Source organism: Silene latifolia, chromosome Y (genome assembly GCF_048544455.1).
Source record: "Silene latifolia isolate original U9 population chromosome Y, ASM4854445v1, whole genome shotgun sequence".
Taxonomy (NCBI): domain Eukaryota; kingdom Viridiplantae; phylum Streptophyta; class Magnoliopsida; order Caryophyllales; family Caryophyllaceae; genus Silene; species Silene latifolia.
The window spans coordinates 18,868,375-18,881,886 of NC_133538.1; the positions used below are offsets into that span (position 1 = coordinate 18,868,375).

At 39.0% G+C, this 13,512-nt stretch overlaps 1 long non-coding RNA gene across 1 annotated transcript; it reads right to left on the reverse strand.

Annotated features, from left to right (window-relative positions):
* Positions 1 to 784: 784 nt before the first annotated feature.
* LOC141633119 (uncharacterized) lies at positions 785 to 12,457 on the reverse strand. The gene is made up of 3 exons (XR_012537922.1): positions 12,385 to 12,457; positions 11,974 to 12,081; positions 785 to 943 (listed from the first exon to the last, which is right to left on the reverse strand). It is a non-coding gene; the product is annotated as an uncharacterized LOC141633119 (long non-coding RNA).
* Positions 12,458 to 13,512: the final 1,055 nt, after the last annotated feature.

Below are 13,512 nucleotides of genomic sequence, written 5' to 3' on the forward strand. Positions count from 1 at the left end.
GCTTCTCCATATTCTTCATACAAGCAAACAGTCCATCGTATTACGGAGTAGATTAAACTGTGCCACTGTGCTTGTAAGTCTGAACAATCTCCTGATGTAAAAAATCGAGAGCGATAAAGGAGTAATTCTCTCCTCTAAATTCACAAACAAATTAATACCTTGAACTAAAAACTTCTCGTCAAAGCCATTAGTAGCTTTTCTTAACTCATCAATTACACAAACTTTACACTCATCCAAAACACAACAACAGCAACTTCTACTGCTACTGCTACTACTGCTACTGCTCCTCCTACTACTACTCCTCCTCCTCCTCCTCCTCCTCCTCCTCCTCCTCCTCCTCCTCCTACTACTACTACTACTACTACTACTACTACTTCTCCTCATCCTCCTCCTCCTCCTCCTCCTCTTCCTCCTCCTCCTCCTCCTACTACTACTATTACTACTACTACTATTACTACTACTTCTATTTCTACGCTGCTGCTGATTATTATTATTTTACTCATTATCCTTCTTGTTGTTCATATATCTAAATAGCTAATTGCAGTAGTATTATTAGTATTATTAGTTCGACTACATTTTAGAGGAGGAACACCAAGAAGTTGATTAAGCTTTGGAACAAATGTAGTATCATCTTGGCCTAAAATGAAAGTTTTGTTCAACAAGTGTTAGATCAACTACCTCTACAAACTCCCCAAGGTATGAAATTTTCAATAATAATCAGTTGAAACATACAAGAATATTTCGCCGTTTATTGCTGATAAAAGACAAATTAAAGGAACGAGGGAGGGGTTGAAATTAAGGCCTACTCTTGTGGTTTATGGTAAGAATATGGTATTCAGCACATATGAAATTGATGAATGGTCAGTACCTGCCATTTCTCAGTACAAAGAGCAGCCTGCCTTCCCTCTTCGTAGTAAGCCAGTTTCCATAGCTTGACTCCAAGCTGTAAATGACAACATCAGCACCTACCAAATTCAAAAAAACACTAATCTCTAAGAGAAACTACTTCTAAGAAACAGTTATAAACATAGAACAGTTTAATCAGGTATGCATATGCCACAACAAGGAACAACTCAGTGTATAATGATCGCTAGAATTGATATGCAGATACTTTGATTGACGATTTTGATACCGTCGTTTTAGTATCAAAAATAAATACCTAAGTACTACTAACAGAAGTCAGCGGTAAGTAGGGTCGATCTCCACAGGGAGGCAAAATGAGATTTATCTGTCTAATTTTAGTCTATGAGTAACGGAGGTTTAAAATGTTTTGACTGAACTACGAGATTAAGGCAAGAGAGAAAGAATTAAGGGAAATTAACAGAGAAAAGGGAAACTAGGATTTCGGGTCATCAATGAACGTCAGTTAATTGCAAGTAAGGTCACAGATCAGTCGGTGTGTCGGTCTAAGGGGCAATGAATATCTCCTTTCGGTCTCAATTTGCCCTAAAATACTATTAGCTTAACTTTCGCCCTCACTAAAGCATCTTATTGTTCACTGCGTATGGAAACCGTATCAAAAGCATATCGTATATGTAACTGTATGGTAACATATTATATGGTGTATATTTAGATATTATGTAAATATTGTTAGGATCCTTTTAGTTGCTATATTTGAGGAAGAGATATAGGGTTGTAACTGTATATAATGTATGCTTGGGTATTACGTTCAATATCAAGAAATCATTCTCTTCTCTGCCTCTCACTTTCTTATGGTATCGTGAGCTAGGTTAAATAAAAATCACAAAATTAAAATTCTCAAATACTCAGGAGTCATGCTAGGCGATGAAGGCAAAGGCTCGAAAACAAAACTCATACCCACGACTTCTCCCCTTTACCTTCACCAATCAGATAGCACTAGTCTTATGTTAACACAAATCATCTTCAATGGCGATAACTATGATTTGTGGGCACCAGCCGTCAGAAATGGCTTGGATGCTAAAAACAAATTGAGTTTTATTGAAGGAAAGGTCAAGAAGCCGACGGTGGATGATGAAGAAGATGTCGAATCCGTAGCATGGAGACAATGCAACGCCATGTTGAAAGCATGGTTACGGAATGTAATCGATGTTAAATTACATCCGAGCATTGCTTTTGAGCAAACCGTCTCGGAAGTTTGGGAGGAATTGAAGAGCAGGTATTCGGCTGGAAACGCTCCGAGAGTGCATCGGTTAAAAGGAGAATTGATGGAGTGCAAGCAAGGGAGATTAACCGTGCTTGAGTATTATATAAAATTAAAGACCATCTGGGATGAGCTTGCAAATTACAGCAAGAACACAAGATGCACCTGTGGAGCAGCAGCCGAGATTGCCAAAGAGCGGGAAGAAGAAAAGGTCCATCAATTTTTGATGGGACTCGACAATAATCTATACGGACATATCCGTAGTAACTTGTTGATGGAGGACCCCATCGCTACTCTACCACGGGCATATGCCTTGGTATTGCATGAGGAAAGGCATTCGAATATGATGAAAGGAAAAGAAGAAAACAATGAAGCTGCCATGGCTGCTAGAACGTATAGCGCGGGACGAGGCAGAGGAAAATTCATAAAACAAGAGGGAGAAGATGAAGCCGAGTTGCCCTACTGCAACTATTGTGAGAAATATTATCACACGGAGGATAATTGCTACGATAAGCATGGATATGAGAATGTAAAAGCTAGAGAAAGAGGAAGACGAGGAGGCTATGCTAGAGAGCGTGGTCGTGGGAGATCACAAGGACGAGGACAGCGAGATAATTATCAAGCGAATGCAGTAAACAGCTCGTCCAAGGAAGGTGACATGGCCAAGAAAAATCAGTCTTTCACAACCGAAGAAATGGAGAAGCTTCGAATTCTGATCAATGGCAGTCCGGAAGGTAGTGAGAAACTGGCAGGTATGCATACAAAAATTAATCGGGAATGGTTAATTGATAGTGTTGCTTCACACCACATGACAAGGAATCGAAGTTGTTTGACAAAAATTCGGATTGAAGAATCATCCAATGTGGGTCTACCAGACGGGAGACGAATTGAAGCACGGGAGCATGGGGAAGTTGTGTTGAGCGATAACTTTATTTTAAAGGATGTTTTATACGTCCCAACATTAACGTGTGACTTGATTTCCGTGCAACAGTTAATACATGAAAATAATTGTGTGGTAACTTTCTTCCCGGACTATTGTGTAATGCAGGAACAGGTTTCGAGGAAGGAGATTGGACGGGGTGAGCACCATGATGGGGTTTACAAGTTCAAGTCAAGCAAGGGCGAGGAGGCTAGGAAGGTGTCGATTTCAAAGGATGGTGAACTTTGGCATAAACGCCTTGGATATCCGTCAAGGAGTAAATCGCTTTCCTTTTCTAAGTTAGTTAATTACAGTTTGAATTGGGATTCTAGCCAAATTTGTGATTCTTGTTGTAGGGCTAAACAAACTCGAAATTCGTTTAGCTTAAATAATAAGCGGTATGATGAATTGTTTGGATTAATTCATGTTGACATTTGGGGAAAATACCCTATTGCTAGCTTCTCTCGAGCCCATTATTTCTTGACCATAGTTGACGACCGTAGTAGAGGAGTGTGGATTTATCTGATGAAAGACAAGAGTGAGGCAAGCAAGTTTATGAAATTTTTTTGCCAAATGGTTAAAACCCAATTTAACAAAATTGTCAAAATCATCCAAAGCGATAACGGTAGTGAACTATTGTCAGGCGCTATGAAAAGCTATTATGAGGATAATGGAATACATTTTCAAACTAGCAATGTAGATACCCCACAGCAAAACGGGAGAGTTGAGAGAAAACACCGTCACATTTTAGAAAAGGCTAGAGCATTGCGATGTGCTGGACATTTACCCATCGAATTTTGGGGGGAGTGTGTCTTAACTGCAGCTTACATCATAAATCGAACACCGACGCCATTACTTGACAACAAAACCCCGTATGAAGTCTTATATAACAAGCCACCAAATTTGACCAACTTGAGATTTCTTGGGTGCTTGTGTTATGCACATAACAAAGATAAACCTCGGGATAAATTTGACGAAAGGGGAAAGCGATGCCTATTTCTCGGTTATCCACATAATAATAAGGGATGGAAGGTATATGATCTAAACACTCAACAACTTTTTGTTTCCCGTGATGTTCTATTTTTCGAACATGTTTACCCTTATTTCGAACCGAATAGCTCATCAAACCAAGGGAACAAAGACACAGATTTAGCTTATTATGAGAGTGATTTGGAGGATAATGAAGTAAACATGGATACCACTGAACCCGAGAATGCCGAGAGGATAGTGTCGAGTAATGGAGGAGATGACGAGGGAGAAGACTTGCGTATTGAGGGGACAGACACGGAATTGCCAGGAACAGATGACATTGCATCGAACCAACCCAATGAGGAAGAAAGGCTAGGTCGAGGAGCAAGGGAACGAAGAGAACCTTTCTGGAGGAAGGACTATGTGTGCAAGTCGACAAGAATTGTAAAACCCATCGTTCATGCTCGCCTCGATCAGTCGATTTCCAAGAAGCCAGGTACTCGTTATCCTTTAGTTAATTGCATTGCCACAAATACCTTTTCTAATTCCCACAAAGTTTTTCTAACAAACCTTGATGAAGTGAAAGAACCAAGCAACTTCCATGAGGCAGCAAGAGAGCCGAAATGGCGAGAAGCCATGAACAAGGAGATAGAAGCATTGGAAAATAACGGGACTTGGAAAATCGTACCATTGCCGAATGGAAAGAAACCTATCGGGTGTAAATGGATATTCAAGGTGAAATACAAAGCGGATGGCACAGTAGAACGGTACAAGGCGCGTCTCGTTGCGCAAGGATTCACCCAAGTCGAAGGAATAGACTATAATGAGACTTACGCACCGGTGGCGAAAATGACAAGTGTTCGCTGTTTACTCACCGTGGCATTGGGGAAACAGTGGAGCATCGAACAACTTGACGTCAACAATGCATTCCTACATGGAGATTTGGAAGAAGAGGTATATATGAGGATTCCACAAGGGTTTGAACGAAAGGGGGAGAATCGAGTTTGCAAACTGTTAAAGTCTCTTTATGGGCTAAAGCAAGCATCTAGCAGCTGGTTTGCAAAACTTACGGCATTCTTAACACGGTATGGTTTCGTTCAATCCTTGGCCAATTACTCTTTATTTACTTACAACAATGGGAAGATTTTTATTGGAGTATTAGTTTACGTTGACGACATGATAATTGTAAGTAACAACAAAGAGGAAAGTGGAAAATTTAAGCTGACATTAGATAAACACTTCGGAATCAAAGACTTGGGTCGACTAAAATACTTCTTGGGGATCGAAGTGGCACATGGGTCAAGTGGTCTATTCTTGAACCAACGAAAATACGCGTTGGGAATTATAGAAGAAGCAGGAATGAGTGGGGCGAAACCAGTGAGCATGCCCATGTTGCAACATCACCAATTGGAACTAGCTACAGGTTACTTACTAAAGGATGCAATGAAGTATCGTAGGTTGGTAGGAAGATTGGTCTATTTGACTATAACAAGATCGGACCTTGTTTACTCGGTTCATATGTTGTCTCGATTTGTGAGCAAACCACGGAAAGAACATTGGGACGCGGCCGTGAGGGTAGTGAGATACGTGAAAATGAATCCGAATAAAGGAATTACCTTGAGCAGGAGTTCGAACTTGGAGCTGCAAGGCTATTGTGATTCGGAGTATGGAAGGTGTCCATTGACTAGACGATCTTTGAGTGGATATTACGTTGCACTAGGGTCATCACCCGTGTCGTGGAAGGCAAAGAGACAAGCTATGGTGTCGAAATCAACGGCGGAAGCCGAATACTGTGCCATGGGGAGTGCAACGAGTGAATTGATTTGGATTAAGGCTTTTCTAGCCTCGCTTGGTGTGTTTCATACGAAGCCTATGGAATTATATTGTGATAATCAAGCAGCTATTCATATAGCAAAGAATCCAGTGTTTCACGATAGGACAAAGCACATAGAGATAGATTGCCATTTCGTCAGACAACATCTCGTGAAAGGTACGATAATGGTGAAGCACGTTCGAAGCAAGGAACAAGTGGCCTACTTGTTTACTAACGCACTAGGAGGAGAATTGTTCGAGTATTTACAGGGCAAGTTGGGTCTCGGTTTGCCCGGAGCTCCAACTTGAGGGGGAGTATGGAAACCGTATCAAAAGCATATCGTATATGTAACTGTATGGTAACATATTATATGGTGTATATTTAGATATTATGTAAATATTGTTAGGATTCTTTTAGTTGCTATATTTGAGGAAGAGATATAGGGTTGTAACTGTATATAATGTATGCTTGGGTATTACGTTCAATATCAAGAAATCATTCTCTTCTCTGCCTCTCACTTTCTTACTGCGGGTCTCGCCTATTTTCAGTCCAGGTCAAGGTTTACCAATATTAAAAGGCTAATTGCTTCGAATCAACTAGCAAGATACAATTAAGGGCAACGATTAACAACAAAGACTAAACAACAACGATGAATCTAATAACCTAATCAGTAATTAACATCCATTCATTAAATTCCCTAATCCTAGCAGAGGTATTTAGCTAGACATAATTAAATAAAGAACATAAATAAAGAGAGAAAGAGGAATAAACATTAAATTAAAGAGGAAAAGGAAGAGAAAGGTTACTGAAATAGATCCTAAAAAATAAGAGGCGAATGTAAAACAAATAGTAAAACATCGTCTGATAGTGTGTGGGTACTTTACAAAAGACGCCCTACTCTCCTATTTATAAGAAAATAAGAAGTTATTAACCTAATAGCGAAATAAAGCTTAAAAGCCGAGCCCGTAAGAGAATCCACTCGATCGAGTAATTTAAAACCACTCGATCGAGTAAACTAAAGCTTAAACCACTCGATCGAGTTGAAAATCTACTCGATTGAGTAAATCCTAAAATGCAACTACTCGATCGAGTAGAAAAAGGACTCGATCGAGCATAATTGTACTCGATCGAGTACTTTCCAGCAACAATTTCCTGCTTTGCGCACTGAACTTCAAACGGCTGCCATTTCTTCGTTACTTGGGAAAACAGGGCGATTCCGGTGGCGTTGGAAAGATAAGAGAACAAGCTTTTATCTCCAATTAGAATCACCTGAATATCAGTTGTAGAACGCGAGATATGGCTCTTCAAAGTAGGCACTAGCAATTTGAAGTTCTTCCTTTGCTCGCCTAGCTATCTTTCTTCTTTGCGCATCTCAAGATAGCTACATTCCCGCTCCAAATTCACTCTTCCTCCAAATGCATGCTAAACGGACGGTAAAAGGCTTGATTTCACTACTTTCTGGTTCATTCCTGCAAATAAGACAAAACGAACCAAAGTAGCATATTCGGGGCATTTCGTAGCATAAACTACGATAAAAGCATGGAAATACGTGCATGAAAAGGCCTAAAAAGACTATATAAAATGCACGTATCAAATCTCTCCAAACCAAACCTTTACTCGTCCTCGAGTAAACTAAATGCAAACTAATGGAACGGAAAAGATAACTCAGAGCTAGCTACAAATGCCCACTTAAACTAATTTAATGCAAGCAAACTAACACTCATAGCAAACAGTCAAATGCAAACGAGTTGTAAGATGTTCATAATAAAGCTGAATCGTCGACCTTGCAAGACCTTTAAAATTGGACTCTCACGGGTCACTCTTCTCTCATGAAGCAAAGGGTGAACATATATATGTAAGAGAGAAAGAAAAATAGTCGCTCACCTAAACTACGACCCACATAAACATGCATGCAACTAATATGATAGACAATTCTAACTACAGTACACACATTCCAACCAAACAAGGTCCTGTCACAGCCGAGGGCTTACAAAAATATGGTAAAGTGAGGCAATGAGTAAGAAAAGGCAACACATGTTTTGGGAATGTGGAGGTATAGGCGGCCAAGCTAGTACCTAAACAAAACCATATGACAACATCCATTTCCAACTCAATTACGAATTAAGCACATGGGCCCTTCATTTGGCACAAAATCTCACCAAACCAAACTGAAAATACTCCTCAATAAATACAGATAGAGCATAGGAGCGAAACCGTCTCATCAAACAACATCTCTTTTTCTTTTTCTTTTTTTTCTTTTTCTTTTTTTTTCTTCGAAATCTTTTTTTTTGTTCACGTTTTTTTTTTCAACTTTTTTTTTTTCTTTTCTTTCTTTTTCACGTTTTTTCCATCATCCTCCTTCTTTCTTTCTACCAACTCCAAATCAATATGATATGAACCAAATTTGGCACAATAAAATATATACCGCAAAACAATCTAAACTAGCTTGACAAGGCAGGCTAAATTTGGAATGTAACTAAGGGTCAACAGGCAAATTTGACTAATGTGGAGTTTATGGGTAAAAATAAAGAAAGGGAAATTGTAAGCACCTCCCTGCATGTGACACCAACCACTAACCCGAATGTATGCAGGCAAAAAGCAATTGAATTTCATATTTGTGCAAATTGATGAACATGCTATGCAAGGAGTAACTACTCACAATCCTACATGAAACTGGTCACAAATGACACCAGTTTATAAGGCTCTAATCCTTAGAATTTATAAGTAGGTTGCCAAAATTTCAGGTCAAGTCTATATGTTCAGCTTAATTTTAACATAAACTCGTAGATATGCAATAAGACAATGCTAATAAGAATAATAGTTCAATGCAGGGCTTAAGCAAAAAGACAATTTATAGTGCAATTTCATCATTGAAATCTACCGTTCCGACTCAACCTATATGCAAAAATAAACGTGAATTTTTTTGAATTTTTGAAAATTTTCAATTTTTATGAGATTTTTGATTTTTATGAAAATAAACAACAATGCATACTGAAATTAAACGTGATAACAAAAATGCAATAAAAACAAGATGCAGACACAGATATGGATGCATAACCTCCCCAAACCAAACCGTACAATGCCCTCATTGTACCAAAACATGGAAAGGAAATGCAAACTAAAAGAGAAAGAGAGTAAATACGGAAAGCTCACAAGATTGCGCGAATAAGGGACCTCCCCAAACTAGCCAGCAACGTGGGAGGTCACTAATAGCCCCGAAACATCGCCACAAGAAGCTAATCCAAGCAACGGGCGTCCAAAACAGCTCGATCGAGTAACCTTTTTTTTTTTTTTTTTTTTTTTTTTTTTTTTTTTCCAGGTACTCGATCGAGTGATTTCAGCAGCAAAAGCTCTCGATCGAGTACAAAAAGTACTCGATCGAGTGATCCTTAGTATATTCCCGCAAAAGACGCAATAAAAATGCCCATCGCAAAACTAACAAAGCAAGCATACTGATATAGTCTATGGTACGAAGACCAATTATTACACACAACTGAAATAAAATGCAATGTTTAAAAAACAACTAAAAATAAATCTCCGGGTTGCCTCCCGGGTAGCGCTATTTTCAGACAGGTCCCAACTCGACCTCTTTTTCAGCCAACTACTCTAATTGAACCCAATCAAAGCAGCTCAAAGCTCGCAAAGAACTCACAAACTTACGCATGTGCTACACAAAACTGTAAGTAGCACCATAATATAGTAATAGCATAGGAATTTGAAATATAATAACATTTAAGCCTAACAAATTTCCTATGACAGCTCCTAAAATCATTCAGAAAATAATTCTGGCCTCCAGCTAAGGGCGGAATATAAAAGCTCAAATTAACCGCAGGTGGTAAATGAAGGAGCTCAACAGCATTCAACTTAAAAATAACGCGAGTAGAATTTAAATGCTCGGACGGGTAAGAACTGTGAGGTGAAGGAGTCCGTCGACTAAAGGTGAAGGTGGATAATCATCCCAGATGCAAGGGGTTGTAAAGTCAATTGGGTCAATCGGGTCCTCTATAATAGGCTCATCATCTATATCATCTTAAGTATCCCATTTGACCTCAAGACTGTCTAAATCTACCTCCTCACTCTCCTTATCACTAGACTCGTCAGTAGGGAAGTTCTCAAAGAGACCCTCCCAGTCGTCCTCACTGTCTGTGAAAGAATCATAAAGGGGTTCTAGATTTTCCCCATAGAAAGGATTGTCAACCATGCTAGAAGTCTCCTCTATGTCTCCGTAAAAAATTATGGCATCCTCTAGATTGGTCTCTAAAGTCTCACCCATCCCCACGTCTGAGTCAACATGAAGAGAGAAATTGGGTTTAACAGTTTCAGCAGCAAACCAATCAAAAAATTCTAATACCTCTTTTGTGGGGAGTCCATCAAAATCCCCCTTACCTTTAGCCTCGTGGTATGCTCGCGTAGGGACATTCATTCCCTTGATGATAGACTGGCATATTTGGAGTCCCGAAAGAATTCCTCGTCTTGGTTCGAGAAACTCCTCCAACCTGTCTATATAAGCACCAAAGCTTTCGTTATCATCCTGCGGAAATCTGAGAACGGAAGACATAAGAACGGTCTCAAGAAACTGAAGTTCCCTGAGACAAGAAATAAACTAAAAAAAAAAACAGATAAAACTGCGCTGCCTCCCCGGCAACGACGCCAAAATTTGATACCGGTCGTCGCAGTATCAAAATAAATACCTAAGTACTACTAACAGAAGTCAGCGGTAAGTAGGGTCGATCTCCACAGGGAGGCAAAATGAGATTTATCTGTCTAATTTTAGTCTATGAGTAACGGGGGTTTAAAATGTTTTGACTGAACTAAGAGATTAAGGCAAGAGAGAAAGAATTAAGGGAAATTAATAGAGAAAAGGGAAACTAGGATTTCGGGTCATCAATGAACGTCAGTTAATTGCAAGTAAGGTCACAGATTAGTCGGTGTATCGGTCTAAGGGGCAATGAATATCTCCTTTCGATCTCAATTTGCCCTAAAATACTATTAGCTTAACTTTCGCCCTCACTAAAGCATCCTATTGTTCACTGCGGGTCTCGCCTATTCCAACCTTTCAGTCCAGGTCAAGGTTTACCAATATTAAAAGGCTAATTGCTTCGAATCAACTAGCAAGATACAGTTAAGGGCAGCGATTAACAACAAAGACTAAACAACAACGACGAATCTAATAACCTAATCAGCAATTAACATCCATTCATTAAATTCCCTAATCCTAGCAGAGGTATTTAGCTAGACATAATTAAATAAAGAACATAAATAAAGAGAGAAAGAGGAACAAACATTAAATTAAAGAGGAAAAGGGAGAGAAAGGTTAACAAATAGATCCTAAAATAAGAGGCGAATGTAAAAAAATAGTAAAACATCGTCCGATAGTGTGTGGGTACTTTACAAAAGACGTCCTACTCTCATATTTATAAGAAAATAGGAAGTTATTAACCTAATAGCGAAATAAAGCTTAAAAGCCCAAATTTCGTAGAAGAGATCCACTCGATCGAGTGATTTAAAACCACTCGATCGAGTAAACTAAAGCTTAAACCACTCGATCGAGTAGAAAATCTACTCGATCGAGTAAATCCTAAAATGCAACTACTCGATCGAGTAGAAAAAGGACTCGATCGAGCATAATTGTACTCGATCGAGTACTTTCCAGGAACAATTTCCTGCTTTGCGCACTGAACTTCAAACGGCTGCCATTTCTTCGTTACTTGGGAAAAAAGGGCGATTCCGATGGAGTTGGAAAGCTAAGAGAACAAGCTTTCATCTCCAATTAGAATCACCTGAATATCAGTTGTAGAACGCGAGATATGGCTCTTCAAAGTAGGCACTAGCAATTTGAAGTTCTTCCTTTGCTCGCCTAGCTATCTTTCTTCTTTGCGCATCTCAAGATAGCTACATTCCCGCTCCAAATTCACTCTTCCTCCAAATGCATGCTAAACGGACAGTAAAAGGCTTGATTTCACTACTTTCTGGTTCATTCCTGCAAATAAGACAAAACAAACCAAAGTAGCATATTCGGGGCATTTCGTAGCATAAACTACGATAAAAGCATGGAAATACGTGCATGAAAAGGCCTAAAAAGACTATATAAAATGCACGTATCAAATTTGACGAAAAAAAAATTTTTTGGATACAAATTAACGCCCTTACCAGGGGCAATTGTATCTCCTCATCACTAAACTGGACCACAAGCAAAGCTTTTGATACTTTAAGGGGATACGGTGACTCGAGTTTCCAAGATGCCTTCTTGGCTTTGATCTGCAAAATGAGAAACATAGAGTTCATAATATGAATCTTAAAGATTACAGCTCGAGCAACGATGTTAGCGATTTGTTATCAACTACTACCTACAGTGTAGTGTAGAAACATTAAATGAAATAACTCGATAAGAGCAGAGTGTTTTATGGTGGGTAGGACACAGTGGAATTCTAAGGCCTTAAGGAAAGTTTTCAATTGGAAGTCCTACAAGTTAACTGGAAACTTTTAATGTTCAGCATGTCTAACTAGTATAAGCTTAAGAAAGTCAATATATGTATAGGGTAAACATTTATGACAGCTGACCTGCTTTGATCACTGCACATTAACACGACATATTTGTCTGTGGCCTTGAAAGTTTTGAAGAACGCAGCCGTATACGTACTCTTCTAAGTCATCTGAGGCAAGAGTTAGGAATCCATATGGTCCAAGGCCACCTTCGACATTTGCTCTTTTCCTGCTGCACCGATTCTGTGGGCTAGTCCATGTTGCGTCCAACTCCTCTGCCTTCTTGAACTCGGTTTCCTTGAATGACAATTCCACATCTGCCTACAAATTAAAACGGAAATGTAAGAGCGCATTAACCTAGAGTAATTACGCACCAATGATGTCTGATGGTACTAAAGAAAGAAGGAAATGTAGTGCATAAAGTATTGTTAATCGTTTACCTGTGAGGCTAAAGCCTTAGGACTTTTAACCTTTTATGTGCTCCTAAGTAGTTGGAGAGGAAAGTGTACTCGATTTTCTCGTACTGTTTCCACTTCCTTGATTGGCCATAGTACTAATTGCTTTTCCGATTTGTCAAACACAATGGTTCTTGGAACAGCCTAAACCGCAAGTCCATAATAATTAGAATAGTTCAAATCATTTGCAAAGGAATTACTCAATATCCATGTTGCAAAATGGTAGGAAGAACAAAGACATCATTTACTCAACTCGGCCAACCCTTTTTCTTGTCATCAGCCTCAATCGATGATTCATTGACCCAAAAATAACCCAGAAATTAAAATTGCCCCAAATGATTAATTGAATCCATGGCCAAAGCACTTTTGGCAGATTCATCGTCAGCAAACTCAACAAAACCAAATCCCCTCGACCTTCCTGTTTCTCGATCTACAATAATCCTAGCTGCAAATATTTAAGCTAATTCATGAGACTGTGGACTTCAACATTTATAAGAAAATGGCAGCATGATACTCCCACTAATTTTTATATAGTGTTATCAACTTTCAGCCAACTACATTGGATATTTAATCCCCCTTAAAAACAAGATATATGGCCAATATGGATATATATTGTGAAATGTATACTCGTATAAATTCATCTCTACGAATATAATGATAGAAGTATATTAATTTTACTTCGAAGTAAAATTTTATAAAAATAATGTTTACCCTTCATCAGCTCGATAAAAAACGTCTGGATAAATTGACC